Source organism: Marmota monax, unplaced genomic scaffold (genome assembly GCF_021218885.2).
Source record: "Marmota monax isolate L192 unplaced genomic scaffold, Marmota_monax_Labrador192_F-V1.1 WCK01_AAM20220418_F8-fsc00023, whole genome shotgun sequence".
Lineage (NCBI taxonomy): Eukaryota > Metazoa > Chordata > Mammalia > Rodentia > Sciuridae > Marmota > Marmota monax.
This window is the reverse complement of record NW_026692907.1, coordinates 9,231,994-9,255,744: the sequence shown is the minus strand read 5'-3', so window position 1 is coordinate 9,255,744 and position 23,751 is coordinate 9,231,994. Positions and strand designations below refer to the sequence as shown.

Below are 23,751 nucleotides of genomic sequence, written 5' to 3'. Positions count from 1 at the left end.
GTTGACTGGAGTCCTATCCTAGTTATCAGACTGCTGAAGAAGCATATGATTTAATGATTAGAGATGTGCACTCTAGAGCCACCCTGCCTGGATCAAAATCCCATTTCAGCTGCTGACTAGCTGTCTAACGTTGGGCAAGCTACCTAACCCTCTGTGCATTAATTTCCTCATGTATAAGATGGGGGTTCCTAATAGTCCCAGAGTTAAATATTGCTTGAGGATTAAATGACTTAATATATACACAGTGCTTAGAAGAGTGCTTGTCACATAGTAAACCCTCTATAAAGGTTAGTCATTATTATAATTATTTGACTTAGGCTGCATCTCTCACCTGCCTTTGGATGGCTTCCTCTTCTGATGGCCTGGTACTTATTTCCTATTAGAGCAGCTACCTGCTGGAGTCCTATTCCAAGAGCTTGATGTTAATTATCACCTCATCTGGAACCTCCAGTCTTTATAACCCACTACTTGAACCTTTTGGTAAAGATGTAGATTAATGCTGGCACAATACATTTATTTTATTTATTAATCTTTATGTGGTGCTGAGGATCGAACCCAGGGCCTTGCATGTGCTAGGCGAGTGCTCTACCGCTGAGCCACAACCTTAGTCCAGGGCAATTATATTTTTAATAAGTGCTGCCGGTAATTCTAATGAGTCTGTTTAGCTGACACATTTGAGAATTACTTGGCTACACAGTTTTTCAAGGTCTCCTTTAGCCTTTGCAATATAAATTCCAGAATGAATATAAGGCCTGGGGAATGTAAGGAGATAATTTAGGAAGATACTACTTCATTACAAAATTGCATAGGTGAATACATTCCTAGCAAAACCACAACCTATCATGAATATCTCAGGTTTAATCTAGATTACAGTTTCAGTGGGGTGCTAGATCATGGTGGTTTACAGCACCCAAAGATCAACAGTGGCCAGCTCAGGAAATGGAATCTCATAGTGAGTTTTCATAGCTCCAATATGTGAATAGTGTGGGAAGGACTTCTGGAAGGGCACTCTCATTTAACTTACCATAGATAACCTCTGGGCAAAATGAACAACTGACAACTATGGCAGCGTTTGTTCACAAGGATGAGCTGTCTGTGGTAACAAAGATCTTCTACGTGCTAACTAGCATTTCAGGATTAGCTGGAACAAGAAGAATCCTTGCAGGGGAGACTTCAATCTTGGAAATAAGTGCTAAGGAGATAAAGTGCCATCCTCGTGCATTCAGCCAAGACAGTCTGGGATTTGTTGAGAGAGCTAGCTAGTGAAGGAAGGCTGAAGGCCCTGCATGTTAAAAGGCTTCTCCTTTCTTTAAAAATATTTTTTTTAGATATTGATGAACCTTTATTTTATTCATTTATTTATATGCGGTGCTGAGAATCAAATCCAGTGCCTCACATGTGCTAGGCAAGTGCTCTGCCGCTGAGCCACAACCCCAGCCCAAAAGCCTTCTCCCTTTTGATGAGTGTTTAATTTGGCCTTTTAATGCGTATGAAGTGTAGGCATTTAATTTTTTTTGACAGAAGCAAGCCCAAAGAACCTTCTGTAATATGGAGCCACACAGTTAGGCAGAGACTCCATGTCTGTATTAAATAAGCATCAAGATGAAACACTAGTTTGACAAAGGTCTGTTATAATGAAAAGACACAAACCTCTTTCTTCTGAGCAGGACAGAGGGACATGAAGAAGCACACCATTTCCCCCCTGGCTTAAGGAACACATCATTCTTTCCTGTAAGAGGACAAAGATGCTTTGGAGCAGGCAGGTGGGGATCTATCAGTGGGTCTTAGCATGTCTAGTGTTCCTGGCCTCCCTTCATATTCTCTTTCCTTCAACAATACTGGCTCTTTGCCACTGTATCAATTATCTCTAGCTGAGACAGTAATGATCTAGGATACCACTTTTTCAATATAATGTTTTAACAAACTAGAATTAGGAAACTCTACAAAATTCAGGCACTTTGACATCGTGTGCATTAATATCCAGCTGCTCGTAAATCAACCATATTCATCAAGCTTTTCCACCTCAAGCATATTAAGTGTCTGTCTTTAAAAATATAGCAAATACTCCTCCAGCCTCTACCCGCCCTGTCATCTGCCTAAGCTAGGGCATTTGGTGCACAAGGAGAAAGCAGCTCCCTACTCCTCTTGGAGAAGTGTGAGAGATGACAAAGTGGGCTAGACCTAACCTGAAATCACAATCAGTCACTTGGACACTTTTTTGAACTATCCATGCTGAATTTTCATTTCCTCGTTACAGGGTCCAATCTCTCCTTCCTGTCTCATCTCCTCCCACTTTCCCCTTGTAGTATTCTTTACACTCCAGATACATGGTCTTCCTGGTTCCTTCTAATGTTCTATGTCTCTTCTGCCCATGATCTTTGAAAGGGGCATCTCTTTATTGAGAACCACGTCTCTCTGCTGGCCCCTGCCCCACCCCCCTCCAGGCCCCTTCCATTAGTTCTTTGTTCCTTCATTTGTTTATTTATTTAAAAAAAAATTAAAATTATTGATAGACCTTTATTTATTTATATGTGGTGCTGAGAATCAAACCCAGTGCCTCACACATGCATTTGATTCTCAGCACCACATATAAATAAGCAAGTGTGCTACCGCTGAGCCCCAGCCCCAACCCCCTTTCATTTGTTTAATAACTATTGATTGAGAGGCAGTATATATGATCTGAGTATAACCAATTAACAAACCATCATAACATCTACATTCTAAAGGGGGGGGTGTGTAAGTAAATGACATAGTATGTTAGAAGAAGATAATTGATATGGAAAAGTAGATAAGGCTAAGGAATAAGAAAATTACTTGAAATTTTACTTATTTTGGAGATGAAGTCTTGCTGTGTTGCCCAGGCTAGCTCCTCCAAACTCCTGAACTTGAGTGAACACAGCCTCCTATGCAAATGTGCCTCTGAATCCAGGTCAGTGCTTTCAATTTTATTTTATTTTTTTGCAGTGTTGGGGATTGAATCCAGGGTTTTGTATAGGATGGGCAGGCACTCCACTACTGAGTTAAATCCTCAGCCCTTTTAAATTTTTTGTTTGTTTGTTTTGAGACAGGATCTCACAAAGCTGCCCAGGCTGGCCTAAAACTTGCAATTCTTCTGTCTCAGTTCTTCCAGTTTTCCAATTTTAAATAGGGTGTTAGAGAAGTCTTTATTGATATGATGCCATTTAAATTAATTCCCAATTGTCCTTAGAATTTAGCTCAAATCAATGTCCTCAGGGACCTCTTCTAAAGTTGGTCTATTTGTAGGTCCTAGAATATCTGACCAGGCCAGTCCCTGTTAGATACTCTCATAATTCCCAGGGCATTTCATTGATAGCTCTTGGCACCATTTGTAATGACATACTTGTGATATTTATTAAAGAATGTCTATCCTTTTTGATTACTTATCTTTATTCAAAGATAGCTGAGGCCAAGTACTTAATACATATTTGTTGAATGAATGAATTTGTACAGTATGATCAAAAATATACATCCACGCTATATTAACAGAAACAAATGAGATGATGAATATCTAAGTCATTTTATTAATTGCAAAGCTCTATGGACATGCTAGTCATGTCCTGTGAGATATGCTCCTGTGGATAAGAGACACTGTTGTGCCAGTGTAGTTTTGTATTCATTGACATTGTATGGCCCTGCATCTTCTTTATGGAGGCATATGATTTAGTGGATTATCAGACAGCCTCTGATGACTCTTGGGTCTTCCACTTACTCTGTAACCTTAGATGCCTCTAGTTCCTCAACTATAAAATGGGATGATAAACCGGTGCAGTGGCACAGACCTGTAATCCCATCTACTCTGGAGGATGAGGCAGGAAGTTCATGAATTTGAGGTCATCCTGGGTGACACAATGAAACCCACCTCAAAAACAAGTAAAATGGGATGATAATTGTATCAGCCTCAAAGAGATATTGTGAGGATTGAATGCATTTATATCTGAAAGGTCCTTAGGTGAAGGCCTGCACATAATAGGTACTCAATAAATATCATTATGACTACAGTTATTAATATTTGCACGTTTTTAACTGCAATCCAGGCATTTATTAACTAAAATCTTTCTTAGTTTCTTCCAAAAGAAGGAAAAGCTAGTAATTCTTAGGTCAGCTATGTTTTATTTTATTTTAACTTTTTTTTTAAGAGAGAGAGAGAGAGAGAGAGAGAGAGAGAGAGAGAATTCTAATATTTATTTTTTAGTTTTTGGCAGACACAACATCTTTGATTGTATGTGGTGCTGAGGATTGAACCCGGGCCACACGCATGCCAGGCGAGCGTGCTACTGCTTGAGCCACATCCCCAGCCCTATGTTTTATTTTTTTTAAAGTAAGTCAAAAGACTAAGGATGACTCTCAATCCTCCTCCTATAGGCCTCAGCATCTGTTCTAGTTTTTTGATGACTTTTATTTGATACTTGTGGTCCTTTTCCAATGGTTTTGGTATTTGTTGATGGCTTGTTCAAGCACTGGTTCTTCCAGTTACTGATTGAAAGGTCTTTGGCAAGTTATTAGTTGCTTTGAGGTTCAAACCCCCATGGGGTTTGCCGTGAATATTGAGATAATGTCCATGAAGGGCCAACTCAGAGACCTCTGCAAATATTAGTTCTGCCTCCCTGGCTCAGGACCAAGTCTACATTTTAAATGGAACCTTCTTGAGAAACAATGACACTGGTGGTCTGTGTTGCAGTCTCTGACAAGCATTCTTAATCAGGAAACTAAGGTCAACATATCTGGAACATGTATGCCAAATACTATTGGCAGATCAGTACAAAAAGGGTAGTGTTCATTTGATACCCCATAATCTGTGGATACGGTTATTTAGAAAAAATTTTATTATCAAAAATGTATCAATTTACAAAGAACTAACTAAATAGAAATATCAAATGAAATATATCTTGTGGATTACAAAAACAACTTTACAAAATTACTTATTATTGATTAACATATATTAGTTAGGAATATTTGATAGTATTAGATCATAAGTGCTAAGGATATTCTTCTTGAATGTTCATAGTTTCTGTTTTGATGATTACAATTAGGAATTGACTCATTGTGTGTTTGTGTGTATGTGTGATTGTGACTAAAACAAAAATAAGCCCCAAATAGTCTCTTTGCATGCACAAAGTTTTCAGACTCCTCCCCCACCTTTTTTTTTCTTTTCTGGGTGTTTTTCTAACCTTAGCTAATGATTTTTACCCACTGTTTACTTGCAAAATATGCTTTTCAATATGTCACAGTTAAACCCTTCAAATTATGTTCTACTTCAAAAATCTTGGTTTCAATTTCCAAATCTTCTCTTTCCTCATGTTTTATATTTTTGATCAACAAATGTTTACTGAGGCCCTACTGTTGTAAATGGAAGGCTCCCAGAGCAGATTTTCTAATACCCTCGGTGTTCCAGATGTTGGATAAATTGGAAATCCATGAATCCCAAGTTAAAGGAGAATTAAAATTATGTGTGAACATGAACCGGGTAACCAGAGGGCAATATGCTGTTCACCACTGGTAGCAACAGAACTGAGGGATTTATTTTCAACCTACTGGTTTAAAATGTGAAATCTAGATGTGAGGGGCCCTAGCCTACTTGTCCTTAGGGAATCTTCACTAGTTTCTGGTTTAAGTTCACCTGCCATTCTTCTTTACTTGATGTCCCAACCAATGTTTTTCATGATGTTTCATGGCCCCCAGAATAAAATTTGGCATTCAAGGCTCTTCATGGTAAGAATTCTGTTTACCTTTCCATCTCTATTTCCTTTTGGTCCTCTGCTGGCTCCCAGTAGTTGAGCCAAAATCAACTTCTTGCTGCTCTTCCTCATTTGCTGAATATCTATTCTTGGCTAAGGGCTGTTTCATTAACTTTACAAATATTAAAACCCCTCCATTTTTTCTGGGACATAGTTATTGTCATCTGCACTTTACAAGAAAGATACTGACTTTCAGAGATATCAAGTGACTTGTTCAAGTTCATGGGCTCATATGTGAAGAGTTGCTATTTAAGCCCAGGTCTATAACACCAAAGCCACAGTGGAAGGAGCTCCTCCTGTCATACTCTGATGCCTTTCTCCCCCAAACACCCCAGTGCAGTCTCATTCTGCACCTCTCTTCCATGTGGCAGCAGAATACTGACACTTTCCCCAAAGATGTCCATGCCACAGTCCCTGAAACCTATGAATATTCACCTTATATATGGCAAAGGGGAATTAAAGTTGCAGATAGAATTAACAAAGATCATCCTGGGTTATTCTGATATAGGCACAGGAGCCCTTAAAGGTGGAAGAGGGAGGCAGAGAAGGAAACTCACCCATAGATTCAGAGCGGGAGATGGGACAATGGAAAGAATGTCCACAGAGAAGTAATGCTGTGGAATCTGAAGGTGGAGAAAGGGTTCACAAGTCAAGGGGACTCTCTTGGGTGGCTTATAGACAATGGGAAAGGCAGAGAAGTGAATTCTTTTCTGGAGATTATAGAAAGGAAGGCAGCCCTGCCATCACCTTGATTTTTGAGCCCAGAGACATCCACATATACTTCTGACCTATGAAATGGTAAGATAATACATTTGTGTCTTTTTAGGCCAACAAGTTTTTGGCATTCTAGATTAGCAGCAATAGGAAATGGATACACCCCACAAGTAGAATTTCTTCTCTGCCCACTTCAGCTGTCCATGTGTTATGCCCCCGTTAAAATCCCCCATTGCCTCTGACCCCCCTGTTCACCAGTAAAGTAACAGTTGACCCTGATTAACCATCCTAGCCAGAGCTGACAGAAATGGTCTAAACCAATCCCCTCATCACAGAGAGGCTGAGTGACTTGTCTAGCCAGGATCACACAGATGGCAGGGATAGGGTCAGCATCCAAATCCAGAATATCTGACTTCTAACAGCTTCCTAGGAAGACTTCCCAGAGCTCCAGCATTTTTCAGGGAAATGTGACTTGATAGTTAGCTATTAATTGTCGAACATCTGAATTTTCACAACAGTGAGCAGGTTGCGGATTATTTTTGTGATTGGATTCTTGGAAGTCAGACTAAATAAATTTGTGGAAAAATCTGTGACTGAATGGAATTAACCTACCCACCACCATCTTCATTCATTCAACCAACAGCATGTGCCAGGTATGGTGCTAAATCCTGAGAATTAAAAAATAGTCTATTATATCTGTACCATACAGATATAATAAGTAGAAATTGCAGTGTCTGTGAGAAATGACATGATTAAGTGAAGAGACAATCACCAGGCAACCATTTGGCCGGGTCCAAGGCCTCTGGAGGAGGTAAGGCCTTGGCTGGGTTTTGAAGTGGGAGTAGGAGTTACATTGTGGAGGTGAAGGGAGCATTCCAGCCTGGAACAGCAGTAGGATTGGGCTGGTCAAAGCAGTTAAATAAGTCATGGAGGTTTGCTGTGCTCTGTTTCCTCTACCAAATCCCAAAGCCAGCTCTGAGAGTTGTCTAGTAATTCTGGGATGGCCTGGTTTCATTTGTGAATGGGCACCCAGTCCTAGATGGTGAGTGTGCAGCATGGGAGAGAAGAAGCAACCATTAGACACAGGAATGAATCTTGACTGCTCCTTCCCTGCTGTGTTGACTTAAGTACATTAGTTTTGAATTAGTTTCTCTGACATAGAAAAAGAAATTCCCCCTTTGCAAGAGTTAACATGAAGACTAGAGTCAATGCACACAGGGCAGTTGACATAGAGTGGTGTGTAGCTGGCAGCTGTTATGGTAAGACTTTGAGGGCTCAGGTTTTTAATCTGGCTTTATCTTATTTTACTGTGTTTATGGTTCAGATTTGAGGTGTCCCCCAAAAGCTCATCTGTGAGACAGTGCAAGAAGGTTCAGAGGAGAAATGATTGGTGGTAAGAGTCTTAACCCAATCAGTGAATGAATCAACTGATAGGGATTAACTGAGTGGTAACTGAAGTGGTAGGGTGGGCTGGAGGAGGTGGGAATTGGGGCGTTGCTTTGGGGGTATATATTTGTATCTGATGAGTGGATACCTCTCTCTCTGCTTCCTGATCACCATATGAGCTGCTTCCCTCTGCCACACTCTTTGTTGTGATGTTCTGCCTCTCCTTGGGCCCCGATTGGAGTTGGCCTTCTATGGAATCAGACCTCTGAAACCATGAGCTCTCAAATAAACTTGTCTTCCTCTACATTTATTCTGATCTGGTCCTTTAGTCACAGCAGCAAAAAACCTAACTAAAACATATGGTAAGCATTGTGCTTTTTTCAGTCTGTGGATAATTTTAATCTAGCTTCAGGAGTTCTCCCTGGCAGGCTGGGGAAAGAGGAGCTAGAGAGGTCTTTAGCCAGAAGCATGAAGTCTCTCATCTTGTGGTCCATTTTCTATGTAGCTTCATCTTTCTCAACTGTAACCTGCCCGTGCTTAAAATCCTTGGAGGGCACCTCCTTTGCAGTCCCTGGCTACCTGTGTGGTGTGACCTGCTACTCTTCCACTACAGACTCTCAGTACCTTTGTTGCTTCTTACTTACTTATCCTTGACAATCTCTCTGTTCCTGTGGCTATATTGCCCAGAATGCCCCTGTCTCACCATATTTGCCTGGAGAACTCCAGTTCCCTCTGAAACTTAGCTCAAATGTCACTTTCTGCAAAGCCTTCTCTGATTTCTCCTCTACCAGTCAGATACTCCTTCCTCTAGACTACCATGGTGACCCATACCGATGTCCTAGTACTTGGTGCACATTAATGATTTATTCCATCAGACTGAATGCTCCTAGAGAGCAGTTTTGCATACCATTAATCTCTGCATTTCTAGCACATAATAGGGACTCAATGTATGTTTGTTGAGTGACTGATTGACTACCAGATGAATGAAAACGAGACACGTCTTCAGAGTTTTCTAGAAGCTTACTCTTGCAGAAAGGTGGTTTGGGAGTCCTATAAGTAATTACACTATCACATTTTGTAACGGATTGGTACTAGCCAGGGAATGACAGTATGTTCAAAAGGTAATGAATTAAAACCTCGCTTTGGCATATCCCCTTTCAGAAATGGGAGCAGTCTTTCAAGTGACTTGAAAACTAGGCTTCAGGAAAAGTGTAAGAAAATATGTGCAATTAGACACAATCAATAAGGTTGTCTTTCACTAATGTCTATATTTAAGGGAGTTTAATTAAATTATGAAAAAAGGCTTTCTGATTTAACTGTCAGTCTGGTTCATCATGTATGGACATGAGCTTTGCATTAGTTTTTTTTTTTTTTTTCCTGCAAGATTTCTAAGCCTTTGATGGATACAATGACCCGGGGAAGTATTAGCTCATTGCCTCCAAGGGAGGTGAATTTGAGAAAGCAGGGAATCCAAAGAAATTTGTGGGGCAATGCTGACAGAAATAGAAAGCCCGCAAAATGTTCTTTCTCTTCTCTGTCATTCATTCAGGAAATATTCACGCAGCATGTACTATATGTCAGGACTGTGCTAGATGCTGGGAATGCACTGGCATGGAAAACTTAGACATCAAACACCCACATGTGTGTATATACAGTTATAAATTATAGTTATGATGCTTATGCTCCTCCCAACCCAGAATGCCCTCTCTTCTTTGTTTTATTCATATAAATTTAACATCCTTGAAATAAGCCAGAGAACTGCATTTAAGGTAAAAAAAATATGTTGAGTCCACTATGTGTCAGATATTGTGCTAGTTATGAAGGGACCCAAGAATACTTTCAATGAGCTTCCAAGTCTAGTGGGAGAATCAGATGTAAAAACAAACAAACAAACAAATCATGATGCAGCATGAACCATAGTGCTGAAGGCGAGTACATTTGCTGCTGGAGGAACAAAGAGAGCAGCTCCCTGTAACTCTCCGGATCCCTCCTGTCTCCTTCCAGCCTCTCCCTCACCTCAGTGGCCACCTCCATCCAGCCTAAGTGTGGGAATGGTAGAAACTGATATCAGCACCTACACTTTTTATGTCTGAGATCCAGCTTGGAATTCTGCACCTCTGGCCAACTGCTAGCTCTATATAAGCAGAAGAAAGGTGAGACTGCAGGTAGGGCCCTCCATCTCAGGAAGGTGGGAGAGACATGGAAATTACTGCTATTAGGATCTCTCCCAGTCAGAGCCAGGGAGCTGCCCAGAGGTAGTGGTTCTGAAAGCTATGGGAGTGTTCTGAGCCCACCTGGCCTGGCTCTATCACACACTGCTCCAGGCAGTGGGGACTGATGTCAAAGCCCACAGCAGAACCAGTCAGGCCAATGGATGCTCAGCTAGATGTTCATACTTGAAATATATTTAATTTCACTGATTTTATTTCGAGCATTCTAAATACTTTTGGGAACAAAAGGACCACTCAATGAAATAAGTACTAAAATATCAATATTATCATTTTGCTTTAGCACTGTAATCAATAGCCAAGGCTGGTAACTAGCAGTCATAGAATGAATTTAGATTGCAGACACATTTTGCTGCTTAAGCACATTTTAAAATTTTAGAACAAAAATCTCTTTAGGAGGAACAGCCTTTCTTTTTTCATTAGGTTTCAAACACTCTTTGTTGGCTGACTCTGTCATGTATGTTACCAGCCAGGTCCCAGAGAGCATTTGAAGTTGCAGTCTCTGATCTAGGTGAACCCTTTCATTTTGAAGACAAAGATACTAAGGTTTGGAAAAAAGGTGCTGTATAACACAATAGAGTTAGAACAAGAAATTTCCAGGCCTGCCCCCTGTCCCCACTCCCACAGCTCTTCCTATGACAGGGACTGCCTCTCAGAAAAGCACTTTGTAAACACAGCATGCCTGGGCTGAAGGAAGCAGCATTCAGAGCTGCCCTCTGCAAAAGAACAGTCCCCTTTAGGACTAATAAATGCAGGTGCTAGAATTTCTGGAAGACTTAGGGTGACTTATGTCAGCTTCTCTGCAGCCTGAGACAAATGACAGACTTTCCTATGTAGGATGGGCACATGCACCGTCTCTTTTTAGGGTGTCCATGTGGGTGAGCGATAGCTGGGTGTCCATGGAATGGATCATGTGTAGGGTTTGGCTAGGGAGGAGACACCATTTAAGAACCCTCTGAGCTGGGGTCACTTTGGAATGTCTATTTGCAAACTCAGATGTGGATGGGTGGGAAGATTATGCATTAGGGCTTATCTCGTCCTCTCAGCTGGTTTTCTGTTACCCATGGGCACAGTGGTGGGGGATGGCAAAGGCGCTGACCTATTCGCTCGGTGGGTTCCATTTGCATGTGCCTGTGTTCACCACTCCCAAGGAGCAGGGTGGTGATGGGGGTGGGGCAAGTGTGGTGAATATGATAGGGATCCAGATAGGAGAGAGAAATCAAACCTTGAATTCATACCCACGCTTACAAAAAGGGAGAATTAGTCACCCGTCTTAAGTGTCCAAGGAAGCCGGACCAACCATTTTGGGAAAATACACTTATGGGAAGGTGAGTCTAGCTATAGCCTTTCTCCCACACCTAAATGTGCCCTGCCCTTGGGACTTTTCATTTCCACTAACACACCATTCCCTCCTCTGGCTCATTCATTGCCACTGTCTATGAGAGTGGGGGAGTTGTGACTCCCTAAAACTGGGTAAATCTAGAGATGCCCCCTGACATAGGCACCCTGAGAGGTGATTAGCCCATTTGTTGCAGAGACGCTTAACATTTTTCTCAGAGGGTCACAGGCTGAACTGTCACCTACTGTACAGAGACCTTGCTAAGTAACTGTCAGTTCTTGCCCTCAGCCCTGCCGCTTGCATCCTAGGACAAGTGCAGGGGAAGGGTCTGGATCTGCATTCAGCATTCACACTGTTGTGCTGACAAAGGGCTCCTGAGGCAACCTCTGTCATAAAGCCCTAGCCCTGGGTGTCAGGTCCCTGGATTCTGTGCTAGCCACAAGCTGCTTTTTTTTTTTTTTTTTTTTTTTGGTGGGGAAAGAGGTTTCAAATCATTTATTCTAGAAGAGTAACAAAGAATTCTGTGACTCCTAAGAAGATAAGGAACTCTTTTCCTAAATTGTGACATTCCTAAGGGAAGACAGGCTGATTTATATATGTCTTTGCTTTCTAGGACCCGGTGCTAAGATTCGCATATGATTGGTGCATAGCGAAGAATTCTTAAATTCACAGAGCACCGATCAGGTACTCAGCACGGGGCTAGAAAACAAAACAAAACAAACAAAACAAAAACCCCACAGATAAGGTGTACTCTTTACCCACAAAGAACTTAAAATTTAATAGGGAAAATGTGCACATGAGGCGTTCCCCGCATAGAAGGGACAGAGCAGAGGAGCCCTATGGAATGGGACCGAATGAGCCTGAGTTTGGACCCAATGGTTTCCCCCTGAACTTCTTCACAGACATCTCTCTGCTTGCTTATGAAGAAACAGCACACACATTGCACCCTGAATTTCCCTTTCCCAGCATAACTGTGTAGGGTCAGGTCATGGGTGACATGTCTTGCAGCCCACCCTGCTGTGGGGTCAGAGTTCATGGTATTTGGACCCTGGCTGGCTTGCAGTGTTTCCTAGAGGTTGTCACTCAGCTACTTGACCTTCCTATGGCGATCAGATTCACTATGATAGAAAGTTTTTTGGGTGTCTTTTGGAGCTCATTTTTGAAAAATGGTCCACCTGGTGCCTGCTCCCAGGTTCTGGATGAAGGCCAGGGGATAACAGCAGCATGAACTTGCTGTGGATAACCAGTCCTCTGTTATGACTGGGAGCGGTCGCAGTGCTATAAATAACTCTATCAATATTGTGATAATGGCACTTTAAGGAGGTCTATTTTACAAGTGCTGCATGTAAGAGAGACCACAGCTGCACTCATTAATTCTGAAGTGTGCCTGCCTCCGTGTACAACTTGCAGGTGTAACAATAGGGGTGTTGACTCAGTGTAGGTCTAGATTGTGTCTAGATTAAGAAAAAGGTTAGAGTAACATTGTTAGTTTCTCCATTGTGTTTGGTATAATGAAAACAAATTATAATAGCTTAATTGGAAATGGGAAAAAAAAAGAGCAAAACATAACTTTGTTACAGACTTCAGAGGCTCACAAATAGCTCCTCCCCCTCAAGAGCAAGCATCATAATTGACAGCAGTAGATCTTTTGATAATTAATTGCAGTAAATTATCACTTGGCACAAAGAAGGCATAATTGCAATTAATTTGCAACCTTCGTAGCATAACACTGAATTAGAAATGGCACTGCTGTAATTTTTCCAAGTGAGGAAATGGAGGGTAAAAACAGTGCGCCCTTTTCCTGTGACATGCATTCAGAGGAGAGCCTTACTTACATTGTGGCATCTCTGTGACTCTCTTGGGTTAGGGGTGTTTAATTTAGTATGTGACTGTTGAATGAGAGTTACCCAGTGGGGTCCCTTGCTGAGTTCTTCCAGGGCCTCTCGTCACTTCAGCTTTGCTCAGTCCCACAACCTCAGCCCTGTTCTGTGTCTGGCTTTCTGTATTTGTCTCATTCATTAGTGTTGGGAGACTGGATTAATTCAGATAATAGAAAACAATATTGTTATATTCTATATTATTATAGTCTATTTCAGGAAATGATATTATTATATTCTTATTTTTAAATTTTAATTAGAAGAGCTTTGTGGAGATATCAGTGACATAAAATTTTATGTGTTTCAGTTGTACAACGAGATTTTTTTAAAAAAATTATTTATTTATTTTTGATTAGGTCTACATGACAGCAGAATACATTTTGATTCATTGTACACAACTGCAGCACAACTTTTCATTTCTCTGATTGTACATGATGTAGTGTAGCATCGCACCATATGTGCAGTCATACATGTACCTAGGGTAATAATGTCCATCACATTCCACCATCTTTCCTGCTCCCATACTGTAACATGATATTTTGATATACATATATGTTGTGAAATGATCACCACAATTATGTTAATTAGCATAGCCATTAACTCTGTATAGCTATCATTTGTGTGTGTGTGTGTGTGTTGACTTAGGATCTAGATTCTAAACAAATTATAGGTATTGAAAATGGTATTAACTGTGTTATAGTTGTAGCTTGATCATAGCGCACTTGCCTAGCATTTGTGAGACACTGAATTTGATCCTCAGCATCACATAAAAATAAATAAATAAAATAAAGGTATCGTGTCCATCTGCAACTAAAAAAATATTTAAAAAGAAAATGGGGGGCTGGGTTGTGGCTCAGTGATAGAGCGCTCGCCTCTCATGTGAGAGACCCTGGGTTCGATCCTCAGCACCATATTAAAAAAATAAATAAATAAACAAAATAAAGATATTGTGTCCATGTATAACTAAAAAAACATTTTTTAAAAAAGAAAATGATATTAACTATTGTAACTGTGCTATCCGTTAGGGCTCCCACAGTTACTCATCTTGTAAAATTGAAACTTTGTGTTCTTTGATCAATATCCTCTCACCTTCCCCTACTATATTTCTAACTAGATGAAAAAAGTGTTTTCCTCAAAATGTTTCACTTTTTTTTTCAATGAATGTTATTTCTGGGGTGATACAGATCATTGTTAAGAATCTTTGCCATGATACATACAACTTTGTAGTGATTATAATCAATCAAATTCCAATCTAATTTCTCAAGAATTACTTAGAAATAGAAATGAGGCATATAAACTATTTTTACTGGGTCCTAGAGCTCTGTTTATATTTCATCAGAGTGCCTAGAGAATAAGACATGAAGCTATGGGATGTGACATCTGGGGTAGAATTAAAGTCAGGCAGTCATTAAGCCCAATGGTGGCCCAGAGATGAATGCTTTGGCTTTGCTGCATGGGCCAGAGGCTCCAGGGGTTATGCACCCTTTCCCACCACTACATATATCCACTTGAGAGAGTGTGGAGAGTGGCACTTTGGGCAGTCAGGGCAAGAAACCCATTCCCAAAGTTCTGTATAGTGATTGGCCATTTAAAAAAAAAAAAGATAAGGATCATAGCCTTATTTCAGGCAGACCCATATAACAAAAATAAGCCTTGTTAAATTATTTTTGACAATCTTTGAAGTTCTTAAGCCTTTTGTTATAAACAGTGAAATAAGATGACTTTATAGCCAGAGTTCTTCCCTACTGCTGCCCTGCCATTGAACTCAGGCTTGACCTCTGTGTAATGCCTTCTCTGGGGGTTAATAAATCATTCAATCTTATACAAGGTTCCTTTCTCAAAACCCAATGCTTTAAGTAATCCCTGGTACCCCACACTCACAAATAACTTCCTGCAGTTGGGTTGAATTAATCATGATACTTTTACTGTTTGAGTTAATATTCACCAGTGTCAGGGTTCAAACCATCCAACATATTTTCAAGAGACTGCAAATTGAATTCAAACCTTAGCCCTACTTGCCATAGGTCCTAATGTTTATTTTACTGGAACTCCCTAATAAGGACCTAAAGCACATAACAGGGAAATGTGGGTACCATTCACAAGCCCTGGGTTGAGTGCTCATCTACCTGAGGAGTTAAGACTCCAGTTTCACCATCTAAAACTGAAGCATGGTTTCCATGGGACAAGTGGAGGTAAGAAATTTCTGACAGGTTCTCACTTGAAAGAGGAAGTAGACTTACTCTGTATAACCTTGAAGGTGTAGAACAAACATTCGTGAATGAATGCTCTAGAGAGGTAGTTTTGGCATAAGGAAGAATTGTTTTAACATTTAACAAAGATGCTCATCACCAGACAGGCTGTGAGTAGATTGGAAATCAGTAGGCAGGGAGGAGGTGAAGGAATTTCAGTCTGGAATTTGGAAGGAGGTATAGCCCAATGCCCAAAGCCTAGAATTCCTAGTATCCAGTTCTTGGGGCAGAATCACTGATATAACGATGATCAAACTGAAGACCATTCATTTATTCTTCCAGTCATTCATTCTTGCAACAGATGCCTCTGGAGTATTCCAATACCCCAGGCCCTTTCTATGCCCAGGTGCTCTGAAATCATTTAGATATCCTCCCTACCCTGGGCTGTCCTTAGTTGGGCTGGCCAATGAGCCTCAATATTTTAATATTTTTATTTCCCATATTGAGCAGTGTTCACAGGAAGAAAATATATTTGCTCACAGGAAGAAAATATATTTTCTCACAAGAAGAAAATGAAAAGCCAAACTTTTTGAATCCTACATAAGATTTAGCAGAAACACAAAAGCTTGGTCTGGCTCCCACCTGCCCCTTTACCAACCTCATTTTGATTCTCTCTTTCTTCTGGTTATATTTGCCCTCTTATATTTGTTATATTTGTCTGCTTCCTTCCTTCCTTCCTTCCACATTCAACACTCCATGCCTTTTCCTATCCCACGCTCTCCAAAAGGCTGTTCTGGTGACCTTAACTGACTCTTGAGTTTAGACATAACTTGCTCTTTTCCTGTTCTGCCAGTCTGCCCACCCCCCCATCATTGAATGTCCTCCAGGCATCTTGTAGTTTTCTTTATAGCATGTAATAATAGTTTAAAAATAGTTTTCAAATATTTGAATGGATCAAAGAATTGAAATGTTAAAGAATTTCTGAAATCACAGATTGAGATTCAGTGGTAAAAGATGGGGCCCAGGGCAGAGGGTACAGCTCTGGTGGAGAGCTGGCTTAGCTTGCTGGAGGCTGGGTATGATCCCAACAGCGCACGTGTGCACACACAGATAGGGCAAAATCCATTGCCCTTCTGGGAAGATATCAGATTTAAGAGTAAGATAGAAGCAATATTATATTATATTTTACATACTTTTTAAAAAAATTTTTGAGAATACTAGAGATTGAAACTCAGGAGCACTGGACCACTGAGCCACATCCTCATCCCTATTTTGTATTTTATTTAGAGACAGGGTCTCACTGAGTTGCTTAGTGCCTTGCTTTTGCTGAGTCTGGCTTTGAACTCAGGATCTTCCTGCCTCAGCCTCCTGAGCCTCTGGGATTATAGGCGCTTATCTTTTATATACATTTTAACACACATATTTCTCTTTTGCTTCTTTAAACAGACTTACAACAGGCATCTGTTAGATGAATTGTCTGAGATCACACAGCTGATAAAAGGAGGGCAGGTACAAGAAAGCAGACCTCCTGACCCAAGTTCAAGCTCATTCTGTGCACAAAGGCACTCTCCTCCACCAGTGTTTCACATTGAAATCAAGGTATGCATTAACTGAGCACTGAGAGGTTGCTGTTTCCTCCTCAATATCCTCTTCTTTCACCCTAAGCCCCCAAATTCTCCCTTCCTCTGGGATGCAGCCAGGCTGAGTAGGGGCAAAGGAGAAGGAGAACTGGGGTTAGCCCTGTGGCGGGCATATTTTGGACTAAATCTATTGTCATTCTTTAGTCCAGTGATTTTTTTGAGCTATGTTTTCTGTGGAGCTCTGAGTGGATGCTGCTCCATCACAGGACTCCACAGGTGCCAGTCTTGTGTTACCCTGTGTGAATGAAAGGTGCTCCTGCCTCTGGTCTGTAGCAACTTAGCACTGCCATGGTCATCTCCACTTTACTCCAGCCAATTCTGCTTTGATCTCTTTTGTTAGTTTTGAGGTGCCAGGGATTGAGCCCAGGGCCTTAGGCAAGCTAGACAAATGCTGTACCACTGAGCCACACTCCCATTCCCTGTTCTCTTTTGTATATTGGGCTTTTGAATAAGATCTCACTTGAAGAAAGTGTTCCGCCTAAAAAAAAGCAAACCAAATCCAACCAAACCATACCCCTTCTGAAATGTTACTGTTTATGACCTTACCAGCTGAGGCTTGGGTCACTGAATGGGAGTCATACAGCCAGAGTGGGGCAGAGCAGAGACTAGCACTCGTGCTCTGGATGCAAGGCTAACACTGGCCTCTACTCCAGGCTGCTTGTCTAAGGTTAGAACTGGCAAATTAGTGAGGTGAGATGGCCAGAAGTAAAACTGGGCTGGGCATTGGAAGAAACCTTGTGAAATGAAGGGATGCTATTTGGGGTTCTCCACCTAGTCACCCTTGGGGGCCTCACTACCTTGGTTAGATGTGCACATTTCTTTACTCTTCCCTATAAATAGGCTCCACCTCTGCTCTCACCCAGCCCAGCTAACCCTTCTTCATGTCTTCCCAGGGAAGCCTTTCCTCTCTCAACTTTGAGGACACTGGTAACGAACACCAGGGTCCCTTATCTGTCTCCTAAAATGTCTGGGTGTGCAATTCCTTGAATTCTACCTTACTTTCTGGGTGTACTCACTGAAGACCTCCCATAAAGCAGGGATAGATCTGTGTCTAATTCTAGGACACTTCTGATGTCCTTTTCCAAAGAATGGAGATGTTTATTGTTATTGTTGTTCTTGCTCATTAGCAAGCAAGAAGGCTAAGTATTTTGAGCCTCTTCATGCTTTTGTCTTTGGGGTGAAATAATCATTTTCCATGGACCTTGTGACTTCATCTGGCTCTGAGAGAAACTTGGCGTTTTATTTAAGGTTTTCTGGAATATCCAAACCAGGCAAGCACAAATGCATTAAAGAGAAGAAAGTTACTGTCAATGTGTCGAAGTTGTAGGCATTCAGCAACTGTTGCAAGCTTGAATTAATGATGGGTACTACTTCTTAACTCAGAATCCTCTGACAGTGCTGGCAAAACCTGTGTGACCATGTTAGATGCTCTGGCTAGGGGATATGTAAGCTAGACTTCAGGTGGCGCCTCTCTGCCTATTGAAGTGGGGGAGAACACAGATCTAACCTTCATCTCAAGGGATGTGGAAACACTAAACCATCCCCAGATCATGGGACCTCACCTTGGGTCTGTTGTTCTATGGCCTATCCTGAAGCTGAGCTCTGCTTTAATTTAACCATCCCTCTCTATGCTTTTTCTCTCTGCCCCACGTCATGTGTCTGGTTCCTCATACCCCACCTGAGGTGGAAGCCAGCCCTTTTTCCTGATTCCCACTAGGAAAGCTACCCCTCAAGAAGTCATGCAGATATACAGAAGACTTCCCTGAAAGTGGAGGAAGAGGAGGAATTTTGATTGCAGCAACACAGATAACTTGAAAATTTCACATTACAGATTTTTATTTCTAAAATCCCTTTAGCCAATTGGATACACTGGACTCCAGCCTCCTGCCCTGCAAAATGTCTTTCTTCTCTAATGTCCCTGCTGTTACCTCCAACAAACAAAGCAAAACAGCAAAACAGAGGCAGCCTGTTTCCTCCTGCAGCAGAATTAAGCTCTCTCAAACTTTTGTCCTCTAGATTCAGACTTAAACTCATCAAGGTGTTTAGCAGGATAAAAGTCCTTTCATGCACAAGTTGTCTCCTTCTCAGAAATTAAAAACACAAAGTCAAACAAAAATTGCCCTTGGCTTCATTTGGAATTAGCGTGGGTTGTGGGGCATAAGAAAAGCTCCGTGGGGTGTTGGCTGGTACAGGATGCCCAGTTCCCAGGAAAAAGGCCTGGGCTTCAGCACATGAGGAAGAAGGACAAAGGGGTGGGATCTCTGCAGGGTCTCTGCAGGGCCTTTGCAGGCAAAGTGGCTTCCCTTTTGCTGACTCTGCATTCCAGGCGCTGTCACCACTTGCTCTTTGGAAAGGGGACCGCAGAAAAACGTGCCCTGCTTAGAAATGACAAGCTTACCCAGCCTTGCTGGAGGCGGGAGGGCTGCTGAAAGACAGGCACATCCTGAGGAGGAGCCCTCCTCTAGAGCCCGTGGCCTGTGTCAAGCATTATTGTGACCACCAGCATGAATGTGATTCTGTGTTGTGCTCCTGGGCAGGACTGCCTCTGTGCACTGCCTTCCAGAGATTGGGATTTGAAAGATGGTTGTTAGATGTACGTTAAAATGGCAAAGCCAAGTTCAAGGAGACGCTTCAGGTTCTAGTCCTGGTTCTGCCTAATACCTGCTGAGTGACCTTGGGTAAGTCTTCCCTCACCCTCAGGCCTCAGTTCTCTCACTGAAAAGTGAGGGGTCTTTGTTTTTAAAGTGTGTTCCTCAGGGATTCTGTGAAGCCTTGCAGAAGGGTGAAGAGGTGAGGGGAGAAAGAGATCCCCACCAGGGCAGTTTGGTTTCCCTTTGTTTTATTGCTAGTGGTGCTAAGATTTTCCTTGCATAAAGGATTTGGCCATAAAAGTCTGAAAGCAACGGCTCAAAAGGATGGCTGTCTCCGGCCTTTTCTAACGCTGACGTTACATGATTCTAGATGGAGGCATGAAAAAAGAATGGATGCTGGGAAAGACGCAAGCACAAGAAAAAGAAATTCCTGCAACAAATAAATCCCAGGCCAATCTCTCTTAATCTCTGAAAGTTTAAAGATTTAAAATCTACTTTAAAAAGAAAAACCTGCAGTTCTCAGCAAATAGAGGCTACTTTAAATTATTCAGGTTTGTTATACCCACAAATCACCTATACAGTACATTCTAAATAAAAAGCTAATAACTCTCTTTGCAAGAGGTGTCCCTTTCAGGGGCCATGTATAAAGCATTAACCTGCACTGGGAGGAAATAATACTAGTGATTTTCAAATTACACTCATTTTAGGAAATAACTTAAATAAATGAATCTGGCCAAATGCAGCCTCCTTATTTCCTCTGCATTGAAATGCAGGGGTAATATTTTTCTGCCAGCAAGTATTGGAAACAAAAATCACTTAGAGCCATAAGTACTTAAAGTAACATTTTGGAATCTTTCATAAAATTAGGTTAATACCTTTCCAAAACATTTTGCTTTTTATAGTGCTTAGAAGGATTAGGGAGGGGCTGTTGGGGGGTAAGAGGGAGAAAGAGGACACACATCAGATTCATAGTTCTGAATTTGGAGACTTTTGTAGTCATTCTAGATAGTTCCCTATCATATGCTTCTGTCTTTCTTGCTAGGCCCTCATCCAGCCTCCAGAAGACCCTTTCAGGCATGGCTAAGAGTCTGTTCTCTTCTCAGATCTAGTAGTTGGAAAATACTTGACACGGAGTCAACCCTCCATGTTTGTGAATTAATGCAAATATCTTGCCCCCTGGTTTTCGTCAGAGGGGCAGTCAGTCTCCCACAGGAGTGTACAGGACAATATTCCTTCAAGGGTGATCCATAGGAGGGGAGGATGCTCACTGGAGGTGGGTGGCGTGGATGTTCAGGACACACTCTATCTTCCTTGTGCCTTGCAGGATATAGAGCAGCAAGGTTAATCCAGGGTGTCAGCCTAGACTGGAAAAGCCAAAGTCAAATGAAGCATCTAATGCTGAAGAAGACAGGGAGGAAGTATGAGGGTAGGATGTAGCACAGCAGCTGGAGGTCTGGGTTCCAGTCCGCTGGGTGGACTTCCCAACTGATTGGGGTGATGTCTGTTTAGTGTGTCATTTCCTCATTTGTAAAATGAGAACAATGTTTACTGTATAGGATGGTAGTGAGGATTCAGTCTGGGAGCATTTATTGAGCACCTACAGTTTTACCCAGAACTGTGGCACATCATGCCTTTGAGTGTGCTATCTAAAGAGGAGACAGACAAGTATGCAGATGAGTGCAATGTGGTAGGGAAAGTGCTGCAGTCAAAGAAGTATGGGGTGTTTGTGGGACCTGGCAGAAAGACCCCAACCCAGCCTGGGTTGGGGAGGGTGAGTCTGAGCAGACTTCTTGGAGGATAGATAGGTGAAGCAGGGGTTGTGAGCTGTGTTGGGAGGAGGGCAAGCCAAAGCCAAAGGCAGGACCAAGATCATGAGAACTCTGTATATTATGCTAAGAACTTAGGTTTCATTCCTGGTGACGGGAAGCCACAGGAAGGTTTGGTGCAGTGATAAATTTTGCTGATGTATTGGGAAGCACCAGCCACAGAGCAATGTTCATTTAAACATTTTGAGTTGAGATCATTTTTCCCTCAGAAGAGTCCCTGCATTTCTTAGCTCCGTGCATATAAAGAAAACCTTGATAAGAGAGACTTAATGCCATAAAAAGGGAACTGAACCAGCAGTCAGGAGACATGATCCACACTCCCCTACTTCCTGGCTATGTGATCTTGGGAAATTTACTTAATATCTCTGATGTTCAGATTCACAAACTCTCAACTGGGATTAGCAGTACCTGCTCCGTTTAATCAGAGTGCTGTGAAGGGTAACTCCCTGTGTCAATATCAGGAGTTCATGTTGTGTTTTTTGGAGCTCACCAGAGGATGCCAGGGATCTAAGGTCATGGGACAGGGAGATATGTGCAGGCAAGGTCATGAGAACACTTTTGAGAGGAGGCAAACGCACCTCTTCCTTTTCTTTCTCATCCTGCACCTCCCAAGCAAGTGCACTGTACGCTGTGTGCATCTTGAGATGGCTGAGCAGAGCGGCTGAGGATGGAAACATGCCAGCTGATTTATGAGCAGCAGGAAGATTTGCTTTAATATCGCAACACAAGAAAGTCAAGTCTCTTAAATAATATGGTTTGCAGATTTACGGCTGTGCTGCATGCTCGCGCCGGTGCTGTCTCTGACCACGGATAGTGCTTTACTCTGGAAAGGCTGAAGTCAGCAACTTTAGAGACACTGGGAAATAGATTCTGTGGCAGCAGCCAGTCCACTGGGTCAGCTGTTTTCAGTGGGGCTCCTCTCCCTCCCACCCCTTTGTTAGATGCTGGCAGGACTCTGGGGACCTCCTCAGCAGACTGCGGGCTGCTTGGGTTCTGTGAAGCCAGAAGGCTAGTGGAGAGAAAGGGCTGGTGCATACAGGGCACTAACTGGGAGTCACCAGTGAGCTCCTCTGTCATGTCCATTACTGTTACTGTCACTGGAATAAGGATTGCTCTCCCTTGGGCTTTAAAAAAAGCAAATCAAGAAGGGGGTGCTATAAGTCACTGGTTCCACAATAATAGTAATGTATTCTTCCACGAATATTTACATAGCACTTTTTGTAACCCAGAAACTGTCCTAAGTGTTTACACTTATTCACTATTTTAATTCCCCCAGTAACCCTCAGCATCAGGGTTGTTATTATCTCCATCTTACAGATGAGGACACTGAGGAGGGAGCAACTTCTCCAAGGTCACAGGGCCAATGAGAAATGGAGATGGAATCTGAACTTGACAGTTCGACTCCATGTCCAAGATCAAGTCAACTGTGCCATAAATAAAAATACAATACCAATGAGAGCAGCAGAGCTCACAAAGCATTGGGAGTGTTTTTTTTTTTAATACATCTCATTTAATCTCCACCATAACCTTGTGTAATAGCTGCTATTATAATCATCCCCATTTTATAGATGAGAAATCTGAGACTTAAAAGAATATGTAGCTTGCTAGAGATCAAATAGGTAGCAAGTGGCAGAGCTGGGATTTTAAATCAGACTGTCTGACTTAAGATTTCATATTGCCATTTCCAATGACTCTTTGGGAAGGCAGAGATAAGAAAGAGGAAGAAAACTTTAAGAGTAAGAGTGGGAGTCAGACTGCACCTGTTTTAATTATTGCTAAGCTCTATTGGCCCTACCCAGGCCCATCTGCTTGGTGGGGAGGCAAACTGACCAAAGATACTGTGGAAACTGCACAATGTGCTCAGTGACCAGGCTCCTTGCACCCCTTTCTCTTCATCGCAGGGGCAGTTTGGCTTCCTTTATATCCAGGCTCCTCCTTTCATCTTAATAGCTCCACCAGCTTTTCAAAGTCATTCCAATCTTGGAGTCCACGGCCTTGCTTTTCATCTCTTCTCCAGATCTTGGACCTGAGTCCTTCACTTCTATTTGAACTTAACCATCCACTTTGATGATTCAGGTCCCATTTCCTATAGTCCCAGTTCCTGCCTCCCAAATGCTGAAAGTTTGGCTCAGAACTCTAGGCCTGTGTGACATGCTGTATACATACTGTCAAATTTGCCCAGGTCAAAGGAACACCTGCTTCTAT

At 42.0% G+C, this 23,751-nt stretch overlaps 1 long non-coding RNA gene across 7 annotated transcripts in view; it reads left to right on the top strand.

The window, feature by feature from the left end:
• LOC124096936 (uncharacterized) overlaps window positions 1-23,751 on the top strand; it is a 65,837-nt gene that overhangs the window by 15,944 nt on the left and 26,142 nt on the right. For 3 of the 7 annotated variants that reach the window (XR_009227397.1, XR_009227396.1, XR_006853045.2), the window contains exon 2: window positions 16,936-17,088. The exons of 1 other annotated variant lie outside the window; for it this stretch is intronic. This is a non-coding gene — a long non-coding RNA (uncharacterized LOC124096936). Of the gene's footprint in view, window positions 1-2,834; window positions 2,930-16,935; window positions 17,089-19,556; window positions 19,808-23,751 lie in introns of those variants that run through there. 3 more of the 7 variants (XR_006853044.2, XR_006853047.2, XR_006853050.2) reach the window with 3 other exon arrangements.